This window comes from Hyperoodon ampullatus (assembly GCF_949752795.1).
Source record: "Hyperoodon ampullatus genome assembly, chromosome: 4".
In the NCBI taxonomy this organism is placed as follows: domain Eukaryota; kingdom Metazoa; phylum Chordata; class Mammalia; order Artiodactyla; family Ziphiidae; genus Hyperoodon; species Hyperoodon ampullatus.
In genome coordinates, this window is record NC_136917.1 from 30,682,104 (window position 1) to 30,698,194 (window position 16,091).

The following is a 16,091-nucleotide window of genomic DNA, read 5'->3' on the forward strand; positions in this document are numbered from 1 at the left end:
ATTCCCTTTAAGTCTCAGCTTTCGTCGTTGCAAAAATCCTTTGGCAAAATCCAGACTTGGGCAGTATATTAGTTAGCTAGGGCTGCGTAACAAAGTAACACCATCTGGTTGGCTTAAACCACAGAAATGCATTGTCTCACAGTTCTCAAGAAGTTTGACATCAAGGTGTCAGCAGGGCCAGGCTCCCTCTGAAGGTGCTAGGGAAGGGTCCACCCCAGGTGTCTCTCCTGGCTTCTGGAAGTCCAGTGGCTTGTGCCAGCAGAACTATAATCTTCATATGGCATTGTCCCTGTATGCTTGTCTACGTCTGAAATTCCCCTTTTCCTAAGGATGCCAGTCACATTGTTTTAGGGGCCGACCCTACCATAGTATGACCTCATTGAACTAAATAAAATGGCAATGACCCTATTTCCAAATAAGGCCACCTTCTGATGTACTGAGGGGGATTAGGACTGTAACATATGAATTGGGGTTGGTGGGGGGAGGCACGATCAGCCCATAACAGGCAATTTCCTGCCTCCCGGGGCTGTCTGGGGGGCAATGGTGTCTGCTCAGGAAAAAGTACTGGGTTCCAGAGGCCTTGGAGGGAGATGACTCTGGCCTTTTCTGAGATTTAGCATATCACCTTTTTGAAAACAAATTGGGCTTTGTAAGGGAGAGAGAGGAGGCACCAGCAACTGCATGTTAGTTGCAAATTCAGGCTAATTCAGGGTTCCTCAACCTTGGCCCTATTGCTATTTGAGGCCTAGTAATCCTTTGTTGGGGGAAGGGGGAACTATTTTGTGCTTTGGAGGATGTTGACCAGCATCCCTGGTCTCCACCTACTAGATACCTATTAACTCCCATCCCATGAGTCATGACAACCAAAAATGTCTCTAGATGCGGCCAAATGTCCCCTGGGGGCTAGTATTGCCCCAGTGAGAATCACTGGGGAGTGCAGTAGAGAACTGACCCCAGGATGGGCTGCGCCGTGAGAGCTGTCCCTCCACCTGCAGGGCAGGTGCCTCCCTGTGACCTGAGCCGCAGGTTTTGCATTTCCTCCTTGCCTGGCCCCACACGTGGGCATCTTCCTTCTTCCTGATTCCTCCCTCTTTCCAGAGCACTGTTTTTGCTGGTGGTGGGACTGTTGGCTGCTCTTGTCAGGGGTGTCCCCTTCGGAGCTTTCTCTGCATTGGAAGATTTCCAACCCGTTTTCTGACACATGGCCTCAGTTTTCAGCTGAGGCCACCTGGGCTTTGCAAAGTCTTCAGCATCTTAAAGTCCTTTTAAGCAGCAGGTGACTTCCTGTTTCTGTTGACTTCCTAATCTCTTCTTCTGGGGGTCGGAGGTGAGGTCTGCTGGATACAGGGACGTCCCTGGAGGGCCAGGATCAAGCCCCAAGGAGCTGTATCTCAGGCATCAAATTCAAGGGGCAAGTGGGAGGTTGGCAGGAGGAAGAATGAGGTCAAAGATCCGGGACTGGGCCATGGACAGTACAGAAATGCATCCACGCTATAATGGCAGGGTTGAGTATTTTGCAGCATGCTCGCAAAGCTGAAAATATTTACCTTATGGCTCTTTATAGCCAAAGTTTGCCGATCCCCGAGCTAGCTTTCCCAGCAGCAAGGAAGACCCAGGGAAGTGACTTACAGTAGCCAACAGATCAATGAACCCCTTACACATCTGACCTTGAACATGAGGGTTCCAATAGGGATTAATTTCCTGAAGGTCACTTTACAATCACAGAAGACTTTGTACAAATAGTTAGAGAGTAATATTACTATGCTGAGCAGATACAATATCCCAAACACCAAGTCCTTTAAACAGATTTCCTCATTAATCTTCACAACTCTGTAAGATAGGCACTAGTATTCCCCCTTTCTACAGATGAGGAATCTGAGGCCCAGAGGAGTTAAGTTCTTGCCAAAGGTCACAGAGCAGGGTCTGAACTCAGAGCCTGAGCCCCTAATCACCAATCTACTGCCACATGACACCATTTAATTTTTTTTTAACTTTTTTTTTGATGTGGACCGTTTTTAAAGTTTTATTGAATTTGTTACAATGTTGCTTCTGTTTTATGTTTTGGTTTTTTGGTCACGAGGCATGTGGGATCTTAGCTCCCCGACCAGGGATCAACCCCGCACCCCCTGCAATGGAAGAGGAAGTCTTAACCACTGGACCGCCAGAGAAGTCCCTATTTTTTGTTTAATAAAATTAACTTTTAATTCTTTTAGTTGTACCAAAGGCAAAATTTTATAGTTTAAAAGAAAATTAAATTACAGATACATGAAAACCAAAAGTTTAATATACCAAAGACACTCTGTTGTTTGACGTGCTTAATGTCAATATTTGGGGCAATTTTTAAGGTTTTCCCACCAAAAAAAGGCATTAATAATAGCTCTGTACAATAATATTTAGAATAATAGGAAGATGAAAACACTTTCATATTTTTGCCAGCTGTTCTAAAGACAGCAAACATGTGCTCAGCTGGTTTTCCTTCGCTTTGAAATAAGCTACCGGAAATCCTAAACCAAGCAAAAATATATTGTTCCTGGATGGAATACAAGTGGTCATCCTTGCAAAAATGTTTTGCAATGAGTCTTTGGCTTCTATGAAAGCCCTAAAATAGTAAATGAGAGACTAGAGTTTATTTTCAGATTCTGTGACTGGCTTCCAATAATTTTTTTTTTTTTTTTTTTTTTTTGGCGGTACGCGGGCCTCTCACTGTTGTGGCCTCTCCTGTTGCGGAGCACAGGCTCCGGACACGCAGGCTCAGCGGCCATGGCTCACGGGCCCAGCTGCTATGCGGCATGTGGGATCTTCCTGGACCAGGGCACGAACCCGCATCCCCTGCATCGGCAGGCGGACTCTCAACCACTGCACCACCAGGGAAGCCCTCCAATAATCTTTTATCAGTAGACTTACAGGCAAAATACCAGGTACTAAGGATCAGATTCCATTCTTTGGTATAAGCATGAAGCTGTTGTGGATTGCTGTCCGTGGCTAGCATAAACCAATGAATTACCACGCGTAGAATGCAATGCAAGGCAGGCAGGAGGGATAACTTAAGTGTTTTGTTTGTTACTTCAAAAAGACCAGACCTGGGACTTGTAAGTGGAATCTTTTGCTGCATTTTGGCATTATACCCTAACTTAGAGTATACAACTATCTATCTGAGGACTCTCCTAACCCTCCAGTGGGCAGCAGATCCCTTTTCTCCCCAAAATTTTTCATTTTATTTCTAAACTTTTTTTATTTTTCTTAATTTTTTTTTTGTTTTGTTTTTTGGCTGCGCTGGGTCTTCATTGCTGCATGCGGGGTTTCTCTAGTTGCAGTGAGCAGGGGCTACTCTTCGGTGCGGTGCGCGGGCTTCATTGCGGTGGCTTCTCTTGTTGTGGAGCACGGGCTCTAGAGCGTGTGGGCTTCCGTAATTGTGGCTCGTGGGCTCTAGAGCGCAGGCTCAGTAGTTGTGGCGCTCGGGCTTAGTTGCTCCGTGGCATGTGGGATCTTCTCGGACCAGGGCTTGAACCTGTGTCCCCTGCATTGGCAGGCGGATTCTTAACCACTGCACCACCAGGGAAGTACTTTCATTTTAGATTTACAGAAAAGTGCAGAGAGAGCCCCCTTACATCATTCACCTAGCTTCCCCTCATGTTAATATCTTATATGACCACAATATGTTTGTCACAATTTAGGAACCAACATTGGTACAGTACTATTAACCAAACTCCAGACTTAATTCAGATTTCACCAGTTTTTTTTTTGCCCATTAGTGTTCTCCTTCTGTTTCAGGATCCAATTCAGATACTACATTATCTTCAACCACCCTGTCTTCCCAGTCTCTCTGGTCTTTGAGGGTTTCTCCGTCTCTTCTTATTGTTCATGACCTTGACAGTCTTGAGAAATATTATCCAGGTGTCTTGTACAATGTCCTTTAATCTGGGTTTGTCTGAGGTTTTCTTATAATTAGAAAGGGGTTATGGGTTTGGGGAACCTTCCTGGCTCATCAGATCGGGGGGACGTGCTATTGACATGACATCCGTGAAGATGTTAACCTTTAACACCTGGTTAAGGTAACATCTGCCAGGTTACTATTTTCCCATTTCCCTACTCTCTTCTTTGGAAGCAAGTCCCTCAATCCAGCCTACTCTCAGGATAGCAGGAGTCAAGTTCCACCTCCTGGAAGCATCATTTGACTTTCGGGACAACCCTTTGAGGTCAGGGAAGATTGGAGTTCGTGTCACAGAAATGATGTGGCTAGCACTCAGCGTGGTGCCTGGTACTTACAGGCAATGGTAGCACCTACTGACACCATCATTATTTCTTGTTGTTGAGGAGGCAAAGCTAGCATCTAAATCACAGACCCTAACCCTGGGCTCTGACCACAGCCCCACACCTGTCTAAGGAAGCATGTGAGGCCAGAACAGCTGTGTCTCGCTCCCAGCAGGCTGAGGGCAGGCACTGCCCAGGTATAACTCGTCACAAGCCTACCTCCCATCGCAGGTATTCAAAGCCAGATGTTACTGACTTAAGGAAACAGCCCCACAGTAAGTTAAACAGAACAGTGAATGAGTCACGCTCCAGGTAATTACAGAAGGTGCGTCTCCAGGGTAAAGCTGAGGTGCTTTCCTAGAGACCAGCCCCGCTGATGGAACACCATTCCAGACAGTCCTGTTCCTGGCCTTGACCTCTGAGGTCCCTCCGTGGTCTGACCCCACCTACCCCTCCACCCTTCTCTCCCACTACTCAGCCACCGGGATTGCCCGGCGCCGCCACCCTGAAGTATTGTGGCTGCCTGTGCCCATCACCTGCACCTTGCTCATTCAGCGCTGTTCCTGGAACTGCCTCTGCCACATAACTTACTCACTCTCTAAAACAAAGCGAAGGGCCACCTCCCCAGGAAGCCGGCATTAGGTGACTGTAAGTTCTGAGCGTCTCTGAGGCCAACTGCTGTCAGCCAAGGGCCATTTTGTCCCCCCAAAGAATATTTGGCCATATCTGGAGACATTACTGGTTGTCAGGACTAGGAGTGCTACTTGCATCTAATGGGAAGAGACCACGGATGTTATTCAATATCCTCTGATGCACAGAAGCCCCTGACGACAGAGAATTATCCAGCCCCAATTGTCATTAGTACCAAGACTGGGAAATGCAGCTATAGACATATAGCTCCTTAGCTCTTAGCAGAGTCCCTGGCCCATGATAAGGACTCAATAAAATGCAGGAAATGGTTGGATGGATAAAAGGAAGACAAGAGATACCTCTCCTTCCTGACAGGCCCCTTGAAAAGGTTTTAGGGGAGAACTTTGTCAACCTGAAGGTTTCTATAACCAAGGGGGCTATAGAAATAAGGATCATGCCATTCTTCCTGCTTAGAATCTTCAATGGCTCCCCAGTGCCTTTGGGATAAAGTCCAAAAGTCATAGCAATTCAGAGAGTGAACATTTACAGATCCATCGAGACCTCAAAATACCTGTGTCTGGGCTTCTGACCTCAATTGGGGTGGGGTATCTGATGGCCTCAACTGGGGTGGGGTTCTTGCACTTCTGGACCCTCCAACTCCCTGGACATGCTCCCTCTCTTGATCATGAAGCCTAAACTTAAAGTGAAGGCAGGTCACTTGGGGACTTTGCCACCCAGTTTCTGAACTGAGCGCTCTCAACCACAGATTGTGTGTGTTTTGAGGTGAGTTTGGTTTGGGGCGACCTTGACCTGGTTGAACAACTTGGGCCTTAGGTGAAAGGTGCTTGGCTTCTCTCCTGGTTCCTGCCCACCCCCTCCACTTATGGGGGACCTGGGTTAGACAAGAAGCCTCAGGACCCGGATGGCTGATGGCACCTGAGGGGTGCTGACACTTGGAGAGACATCTGGCATGGCTATAGATGTCTAAAAACATCTGTGTGGGGGTGTCTGGCATGTGTTTCAGACTCTGAACACCTGTTTGGGGGTATCTGATAGCATCTGTGTTGGAGGGTGTCTGAAAGTGTCCATGTGGGGTCTCTGGTATGTTTCTGGGTGTCTGAAAGCCTGTTTGGGGGTATCTGATGGCTCCTGGATGAAGGTGTCCGGTACTTTTGAGATATTTGGCATGTTTTTCAGATTTTGAATAGTTTGGGGGCATTTAACAGACCTATGTGGGTGTCTGACCTATTTGCGGGTGCCTGAAAGCGAGTATCTGATGGCATCTGCCTGGGTGTCTGGTATGTGTTTGGGGTATCTGGTGGTACCTATGCTGGGGTGTCTGGGACCACCTGAGAGATATATGACACATTTTTCCAAGACCCGTAATCTTCATTTCCTGTAATCTATGCTGCCACTTCTTCACAGGAGACAGACCTGTTCTCTCCATTTCTTGTACTCTCCCCTCTCAAACTTCTCGCCCCCGGACTCATCCCCCGTAGATGTCCCCAGGCTTCCACTGTACCCCAACTCCCGCCTCCAGACACCCCCAATTCCCCAAGTCGCCCCCCCAGCACCGCTATCTTCTCCCAGGAAACCCCTCTCGGTCCCGCTAATCACCCAGGCCCCCGTTGACCCCACAAAACGCCCCCTAATCCCGCTGATCTCTCCTTAGGATGCCCTCTAAGCGCCCCCCAGTCCCACAGATACCCCAGCGCCCCACTGACCCCCTCCCCAAAAAAGCCCCCCACCCCGCGGATTTCCCCTCAGGATCGCCCGTAGGCGCCCCCCTGCTCCACTAACCCGCCCCTCAAGGATCACTCTCACCCTCCTCTCAAATACTCTTCAGTCCCCTCGCCCCGCGTAAACCCGAGAGAACGACCCCTGCCTGAGACCCCAGGTTCAGCTTCAACCCAAGTCCTTAGTTACCGGGACCCACCGATCCTCGCGGCCACGCCCCCTTCCGGGCCCACACCCTCTAGTCCACCCTCCGGGGCGGAGCGGCGCGTGCGCACCTCGCCCGCGCGGCTTCCCGCTTCCGGCTCCGGGCTGAGGGCGGCAGTGGATCCCGGGAGGCCGGGCGGCAGGGGAGGCCGGGACGCTAAGGAAGCTGCGGGCGGCGAGTGACCTGCGGGGGACCGAGGTGAGGCCGGCGGGGCGGGGCTGAGGAGAACGGGGCTCGGGCCCCGGGGAGGCGCCGTCGGGGCCCGGGGGCGGCCTCGGGCGCTGGACCCCCGGGACTGCCTGGGCTTCGGGCCCGGCCCCCATGGGCTCGTCCAAACTGGCGGGCGGGCTCTGCAGTGCCGGCTGCCCCTTTCGTGCATGTGGGCTGTGTTTGGCGAATGAAGAGTGCAGACGATGCCCGCCGGTTCTGTCCGAGCCCCGGCGCTTGGGCGGTGCAACCTCCGTGGTTCAGCCGGGAAAGGACACGGGTTCCAGGTTCTGGAGCTCCCCGGGGCAGGACCTGGGATGTGGCGATAACCATAACAATACCCAGCACCGGGGGACTTGAAGCCTCCGAGCGGCACTTATTCCGCGGAGCAGACGTCCTCCTGACAATTGATCGTTGGGGTAACAAAGACATACGAAGTGTGTGTGCTTTGGATCTTTCTTAGTTCTCTCTCTAGTTTCTCTCTTGTGGGAGAATTTAGATGGTGCGGTGCAGGAATGAGAGGCCCTTGGTCCTTGCACGGTTTGTGGTAGCTGTCTTCTCCTTGTCTTCTCTACCTGGTGCTCCGTTGAGATCGAAGCGGTAGAAGAGATGGCTGGCCCAAGGGGTCAAAAGTGTTCGCGAAGTTTTACCACAGAAGGGAAGAACACAGCTTTTCCCCCTTTTGCCTCCGTTCGGGGGAGAGTGGAACTCCAGCCTGGAGCGAGGAAGGGCGGGTCCCTTCTTGTTGACTAGAGTTCAGGACAGGTGAACAGCCCTATGGCCAAGGGCGATCTGGGGATGATTTTGCAGGTATCCGGGTGAATGAGTAATTCTGGAGCTGTACGGAGAAGTGTCCAGAGCCCAGGCTTGAGTGTCAGATCAGATCTGGGTTCTGGTGCCAGTTTCCACCACCAAGGCTCAGTCTCCCCACCTTTAAACCGGGAATAAGGGTTGGTTGGGGATTTGATGGGATCATATGTGTAAGGTGCATGACACAGCGCCTAGCATATGGTGAATGCTCAATAAATGTTATATACTCCGTGCATATGGTATGCCCCCAGGCCTGTATTTTAATTTTAATTGTTTTTGAAGTACAGTTGATTTACAAAGTTGTGTTAGTTTCAAGTGTACAGCAGAGTGATTCAGTTATATATATTCTTTTTCAGATTCTTTTCCATTATAGGTTATTACAAGATATTGAGTATAGTTCCCTGTGCTATACAGTAAGTCCTTGTTGTTTACCTGCTTTATATATAAACAGGTAAACAACAGGTGTGTATATGTTAATCCCAAATTCCTGGTTTATCCCCCACCCCGCCATCCCCTTTGGTAACCATAAGTTTGTTTCCTATGTCTGTGAGTCTATTTCTGCTTCATAGATAAGTTCATTTGTATCATTTTTTTTAGATTCCACATATAAGTGATATGTGATATTTGTCTTTTTTTATAGATAAGATTTTTTAATGTTTATTTTATTTATTATTTATTTTTGGCTGCGTTGGGTCTTCGTTGCTGCGCACGGGCTTTCTCTAGTTGCGGTGAGCGGGCGCTACTCCTCGTTGCAGTGCGCGGGCTTCATTGTGGTGGCTTCTCTTGTTGCAGAGCATGGACTCTAGGCGCGCGGGCTCAGTAGTTGTGGCGCACGGGCTTAGTTGCTCAGCGGCATGTGGGATCTTCCCGGACCAGGGCTCGAACCCGTGTCCCCTGCATTGGCAGGTGGATTCTTAACCACTGTGCCACCAGGGAAGCCCTGTCTTTCTCTTTCTGACTTACTTCGCTTAATATGATATTCTCTAGATCCATCCATGTTGCTGCAAATGGCATTATTTCTTCCTTCCTTCCTTCCTTCCTTCCTTCCTTCCTTCCTTCCTCCTTCCTTTCTTCCATCCCAGGCCTGTATTTTTAAGTTGACATTCCAAGTAATAAAGAGTCTGGAAAGTTTGAGCATCTCGGTTGTTTGGACTGGGTCAGAGTTTTATGCTTTACCAATAGCTTGCTAGTTCTATGGGTCAAGCCCTTTTGAGTGGGAAAGAAAGAAAAAAAAAAGGTTGCTCTAAATCCAGTAAGAGCATACAGCCGGCGGGCATACTAAATTTAATTATTGTAAATGTAACTTGTTTGGGGTTTGTATCACTTATGTCCCTTTTCAATGGCATACCTGAGGGAAAGGAGAAAGGGATTCTTTGATTCCTTTCTTTCTCTTTTTTCCTTCAGTTGACTTGAGAATGCCCCTACGCTGAAAGTTGTGGTGGCACGTACGTTGTTCCTGGCAGAAACTGTGGTCTAATTTTCATTCTTGTCACACAGTAACGATTACAGCTGGCTGCAGGGCCCGTTGCCCATGTCACCAGTGCCCGGGACTAGGGCTGTGGTCACCAGCTGTGCCTCCCTGGGTGTTTACCTTCCACGTGTTTAGCATATTTCTGATCCTTGTGTCAAGGTCTCCTTCATTTTTCTTCACTCATCCTGGGTCCTGTTTCCATTTCCTCAAATTCCATCGATGACTTTTTAAACACTTTCATCTAAACATTTTCATCCGGGCACTCATAAGTCATTTTAAGCCCAGAGGTCTTTGTTACCTCCAGCCCAATCACTGTTTCTTTGTTATTTGTTAGTTAAACTTTACTTTTCCCCTGAAAGTAGCGAAGAGCCGCTCTGTTTTGAAAACCCTCTCTCCAGGTGCAAAACAATTCCAGTCACAGTTCTGGAGCGGCCGCTAGGAATTTTTTTGGAGGAGGAATGTGGCTGACGGGGGAAGGGCAGAGTAATTAAAATAATGTCCTTGTGGAGGTCTCAGGGAAAGGACCCCTGCAGCTATGCTCATTTTTTGTGTGGTTAAAATTGCCTTGGGTGTAAACTAAATTCAACTGGCGTTTCTTTGCTTTTGTTCTTAGGTAGATTCATAGTTTCCACCGAGGTTAAAGTAGTGTTTGCTTACGTTCAAAGTAGCAAATACACAGCCGATTTGCCATCGCATCTTGAAAAAATAATATTCTAAAGGTTTAATTTAGAGTATATAGGGTTAACGCATTGTGGGTGGTTACATTTTATTTTATTTTGTTTTTATTTTTTTTAATGGCTGCGTTTGTTGCCCCGCGGGAGCTTTCTCTAGTTGCAGCGAGCAGAGGCTACTCATCGCGGTGGCTTCTCGTGTTGCGGATCACGGGCTCTAGGCGCACCGGCTTCAGTAGTTGCAGCACGCAGGCTCAGTTGTTGCGCTGCATGGGCTCAGTAGTTGTGGCGCATGGGCCTAGTTGCTCCGCGGCATGTGAGATTTTCCCAGAGCAGGGATCAAACCCGTGTCCCCTGCATTGACAGGCGGATTCTTAACCACTGTGCCACCAGGGAAACCCTTGACCTGTTTTAGACTTCGGACCTCTAGAACCGAAAGAGAATAGATTTGTGTTGTTCTCAGCCAGCGTTTGTGGTAGTTTGTTACAGAAGCAATAGGAAACTCGTGCACCTGGTTTTCCTTCTCATTTGACTTGGGAGCCTCCTATGCACACCCCTGCGCCATCTCATTTCCCTTTCCGTCTGTCCTTCTACCACGGAAGCTTCTAACATTCCAGGCTTTTTAACATTCCCCAGCAAGCCGCTGTCACCCCACCTTCGCTGACCTGCCCTGCAGCCCCTTCTCTGCACACATAGCCGTGAGCACCGTGAACACAGAGGCGGCAGCAGGGAGCTCAGGTCTGCTTTCGTGATATTGGAGATGCAACTAAAACTCTCTAAACCTCAGTTTCCTGTCTATCAAATTAGAAACATAATACCACTCCTTATTTCCTAGGGTTGTCATTGCGTGTGGAGTGCTCCTGCAGTGTTTGGGGGTGTTCGTTCATTCCTTCATTAATTCATTCAGCAGATTATTACCTGGCACCCTCTGTGAACCAGGTCCTAGGGTTACAACAGTGAACACAACTTTGCTTTTTTTTTTAAAAATAACTTCTTTCAAAACAAATACATATCTACATACATATAGGTTTTTTCTTAAACGAAGTACAGCCACAGGGATCTACTCCAGAAATCCAAGGCCCAATTATAAGTCATACCTGGTAAATCAGTGCTTCTAAATTTGTCACCAGGTTCCCCCTGCACCCCCGCCCCGCGTATGATCAGGAAGCTAAAACCTTCCTTGTGGTGTTTCTCCCTCTTCTAGAATATTCCCAGAGCTCTGATCAAAGGGGAAGGCCCCCACCTTCCCCACCTGCTGGGGAGAGCTCTGCCATCCACAGGGTCAACCATTCTGCTGCTGCTTTTTTTAATTGGGATATTATAATTCATATACCATAGCATTCACCCTTTTAAAGTATATGAATCAGTGGTTTTTACTATAGTCACAGAGTTGTGCAACCATCGCCACTAATTCCAGAACATTCTCATCACCAGAAAAGGAAATCTCCTACTCATTAGCAGTCACCCCCCATTTCCCTGTCCCCAGGCACAAATCTATTTCCTGTCTCTATGGATTTTGCCTGGACAACTGATCTCTAGTCAAGAAGCAGAGAGAATTCTCTGGCGGTCCAGTGGTTAAGACTCCGCGCTTCCATTGCAGGGGGCCGCGGGTTCCATCCCTGGTCGGGAACTAAGATCCCACATGCCGCAAGGCAAGCCCAAAAGATAAACAAACAAACAAACAAAAAGCAGAAACGGAGTTAAGGTGAAATCTGAAGGCCTTCTAGATGGTAAAACTAAACACTGCCCCCAGAGATTTTTAAAAACTGGGGTTGCTTTCCGTTGGTCTAGAAGGTTCGCCTTGTAGATGGGCCTGGATATGGGGGCTTCTGGGACACTATTGTGTGTTTGGTTTTGACCACAATCATAATGAAAACTACCATTTTACACAGTGATGCCATAAGCATGTGCACACATGCACAGACACACAGACACACACAGACACACACACACACATGGGATCCAAAGTTTTACTCTGGTAGTTTCTATTCTATTTTATTATAAGCTGTCTTCCCAACTCATGAATGGGCCTGGTCCTCAACTGGTCCTCCATGTCAGAATGCCACGCCGGGGTCCCAGTGCACCAGATGGTAAAAGAATGTTTAGAAAAGGATGAAGCACTTGGTGACACAATAACTCTGACTTTTGAGGAACTGTATTAGTTTCCTAGGGTTACTGTAACAAATGACTACAAAATGGGTGGTTTAAAATGACAGAAATATATTCTTTCATGGTTCTGGAGGCCAGAAGTCTGAAATCAAGGTGTATGCAGGGCCGTTCTTCTTCAGAAGGCTTTAGGGAAGGATCCTTCCTTGTGATAGACTCTTTCAGCTTCTAGAGGTGGCCAGAGGCGATCTTTGGCTTTGGCCATCTTTTTTTTTTTTTTTAATTGAAATATAGTTGATTTACAATGTTGTATTAATTTCTACTGTACAGGAAAGTGATTCAGTTATACACATATATACATTCTTTTTCATATTCTTTTCCATTATGGTTTATCACAGGATATTGAATATAGTTCCCTGTGCTCTACAGTAGGACCTTGTTGTTTATCCATCCTTCTGCCTCCATCTTTTTTTAAATAAATTTATTTTATTTATTTTTATTTTGGGCTGTGTTGGGTCTTCGATGCTGCGTGCGGTTTTTCTCTAGTTGCGGCGAGCAGGGGCTACTCTTCGTTGCGGTGCGCGGGTTTCTCATTGCGGTGGCTTCTCTTGTTGCAGAGCACAGGCTCTAGGCACATGGGCTCAGTAGTTGTGAAACGCAGGCTCAGTAGTTGTGGCATGTGGGCTCAGTAGTTGTGGCTCACAGGCTCTAGAGCGCAGGCTCAGTAGTTGTGGCACCCGGACTTATTTGCTCTGCAGCATATGGAATCTTCCTGGACCAGGGCTCGAACCCGTGTCCCCTGCATTGGCAGGCGGATTCTTAACCACTGTGCCACCAGGGAAGCCCCTGCCTCCATCTTCACATGACCTTCTCCTCTCTATGTGTCTGTCTGTCTCTGTATCGGTGTGTCTCTGCGTCCAAATCTCCCTCTTCTTTCCCTTATAAAGACACCATCCTTTGGATCTAGGAGGGCCCACCCTAAATCCAGGATGATCTCACCTTGAGATCATTGACTTGATTACATCTGCAAAGACCCCGTTTCCAAATAAGGCCACATTCTGAGGTTCCGGGTGGACATGAATCTGGGGGGGACCCTATTCCACCCCCCTCAGGAACTTTCTATTTCCAGTGACTTGTAAATGAGAACAAGTTTACAGGGGTTGTTAGTATTTCATTCTTACATTCTTTAGAACACATTGTAATTTTCAGGTATTTTAAAGCTAAGTGTTGAACTTCGGCTCACTCTCAGGAACCCAGTAAGTAAGAAGAGGAAAGAGGAGATCTTCAGGAAAACTAGTTCCTTGCTTGGAAGCTTCTAAATCTGAATCCGCTGTGAATATAATTTGCTACAAAGTATAAATAGGTGCCTAATATATTACAGTGGGTCAAAATGTTTGACTATTTGCCTGTACTCTGAATAATCTCCTCCTTCTCCGTGCGTTCAAATACCACCCTCATCAAATACACAACTCTTGTACCTTAGAGAGGGAAAAAAATGTTCCATCTGCCTAGCCCTGCACCTAGCTTACATAAGTACATGAAAGTGTTTTCTTCCTGACCTTGAGACATGAGATATATTAAAATATATTCAAGCTCACACCGTTGCAGCACTAAAAGGAATACTAATGAAGGTTTTGCAAGGTTCTGGAATTTTCCTAATATAGGAGCTGGTTAGAGCTGGCATTCTTAGGACGGTGAGGATCTTGAGATGCTCAGAAACCCACCTCATACCTGTATGCTGCCAGCATGGGCTATTTCAGGGCTCTGGATTCAGTAATGACTCCAAACAGTTAAGCCACTTTGCTGCTTCCTTTATTCCATTCCCTTGTGTGTGTCAGGATTAAAAATGGGAGCTTCCCATGCCCCATGAGCCCTGCTGGGTGCATCTTGATTGTTAGGAATAGGCCCTCGTTTCCAAAACAAACCAATTAGATACAGTAGACCAGGGCTCAGCAGACTTTTTCTGTAAAGAGCCCGATAGTATATACTATAGTCTCTGCAGGTCACACAGCCTCGGTCACAGCTACCCAACTTGCTAAAGCAGCCCCAGACTACGCAGAAACAAGTGGGCATGGCTGGGAGTCAGTAAAACTTTATTTACAAAAACAGGTGGCTGGCCCACAGGCCAGAGTCTGCCACCCCCTACAATAGACTCATGACTTTTCCTGTTCTCTTTCTAGGCCCATGACTCTGATCTTGTAAATTTGATGAGGGACACAGGTGCAGGGGGGACAGGAGTTCCTCGCAGGTGTGAGTTTGCACTGGGAACTCCCCATGGAGGGTCTTGCTAAGCCTCACCTACCCCTCACACCATTTTGGTTGTCTTTTGACAGAAATGCAGTGCCCTTGAATAATTTCCCAGGCCATTGCAAGCAAACAGGTTTTTTTTTTTTTTTCCTGGCATGGTAGGTGCAAGTTTTTCTTTCCTCCCTTCCGCCTTTAACAGAATGCTTTTTATCTGCTGAAAGAGAAATCCACTGGCCTCTGTCAAGTGTTTGATTTCCTCTGCCCTCCTTCCAGCCACCTCTGCTAACATTTGCTCTGTGTTTCCTGCATTAAAGGTTTTTAAAATAGTAATAATATATAATAAGGCCAGTTGGGGTTTTCTGGAAGATTTCAGATGTGTAGTAGCTACACCTGAATTAATCTTTTCAAAATCATCTGTTTTCATTGAAATGCTTTTCAATCATGTCATTTTGATTTCTGGACAGTCAGTTGAATTAACATAATTGTTTAAAACACGCCAGTGACGAAAAGCCAGCTGCCCTTCCTGGCGGGGCCTAAGGGGGTGGAATGGTTTTGCTGGGGCCAGTACAAGCATCTGGCCTTGTACTCAGAGGGACGAGAAATACTTACCCACCAGGCATATGCTTTCTTAGGGTCTGAACTCCCTGTGGATGAGACTGAAGGTGCCTCCTTCCTGACACCAGAAAGTAGTGTGAAATGGAGCAAAGGGGAGCGGATAAGCTCTGGGACAAGCCTGGACAGTGCAGGGGTGTCTTCCTCATGTTCTTTCCCAGCTGTGTTCATACCGAAGTGTCAAGGTCATACCTCTGTCCTCCCGACCAGATTTGCCCTTTTTCAACCTCATGTTGGAAGGCCATTTCCGTTGGTGGTCAATGTCATCCTTTAGTGATTCTTACTAGTTTACTCTTTTTTTTTTTTTTTTAATCACTATAGAATTTCTTTTTAATTGAAGTATAGTTAATTTACAATATTGTGCTAGCTCCAGGTGTACAGCAAAGTGATTCAGAAATATATATGTGTGTGTGTGTGTGTGTGTGTATATTCTTTTTCAGATTCTTTTCCATTATGGATTATTACAAGATATCGAGTATAGTTCCCAGTGCTATACAGTAGGTCCTTGTTGTTTACCTGGTTTACATATAGTAGTGTGTATATGTTAATCCCAAACTCCTAATTTATCTCTCCTTGCCCCCCACTCTCCCTTTGGTAACCATAAGTTTGTTTTCTATGTCTGTGAGTCTATTTCTGTTTTGTAAATTAGATCACTTGTATCATTTTTTTAGATTCCACATATAAGTGATATCGTATGATATTTGTCTTCTCTGTCTGGCTTATTTCACTTAGTATGATAATCTCTAGGTCCATCCATGTTGCTGCAAATGGCATTATTTCATTCTTTTTTATGACTGAGTAATATTCTATTTCATATGTGTGTGTGTGTGTATATATATATCTCACATCTTCTTTATCCATTCATCTGTTGATGTGCACTTGGGTTGCTTCCATATCCTGGCTATTTGTAAATAGTGCTGCTGTGAACATTGGGATGTATGTATCTTTTCGAATTAGACTTTTCTCTGGATCTGTGCCCAGGAGTGGGATTACTGGATCATATGGTAACTACTAGTTTACTCTTGGTAAAAAGTTCCAGGGACACCCCCGCCTCCCCACTCCCCCCCATGCAGTGGTGAAACTTGTTCATCAGAATGACTCACAACAGTAAATGGAGCATTTTTTTCCCCCTTATTTCCATGAA

General features: G+C 46.9%; 1 protein-coding gene across 1 annotated transcript in view; it reads left to right on the forward strand.

Moving 5' to 3' along the window:
• The window catches only part of ARHGEF18 (Rho/Rac guanine nucleotide exchange factor 18), a gene marked incomplete at its 5' end in the record, with an annotated part of 91,549 nt that overhangs the window by 27,243 nt on the left and 48,215 nt on the right, over nt 1-16,091 (forward strand). The window lies entirely within an intron of this gene.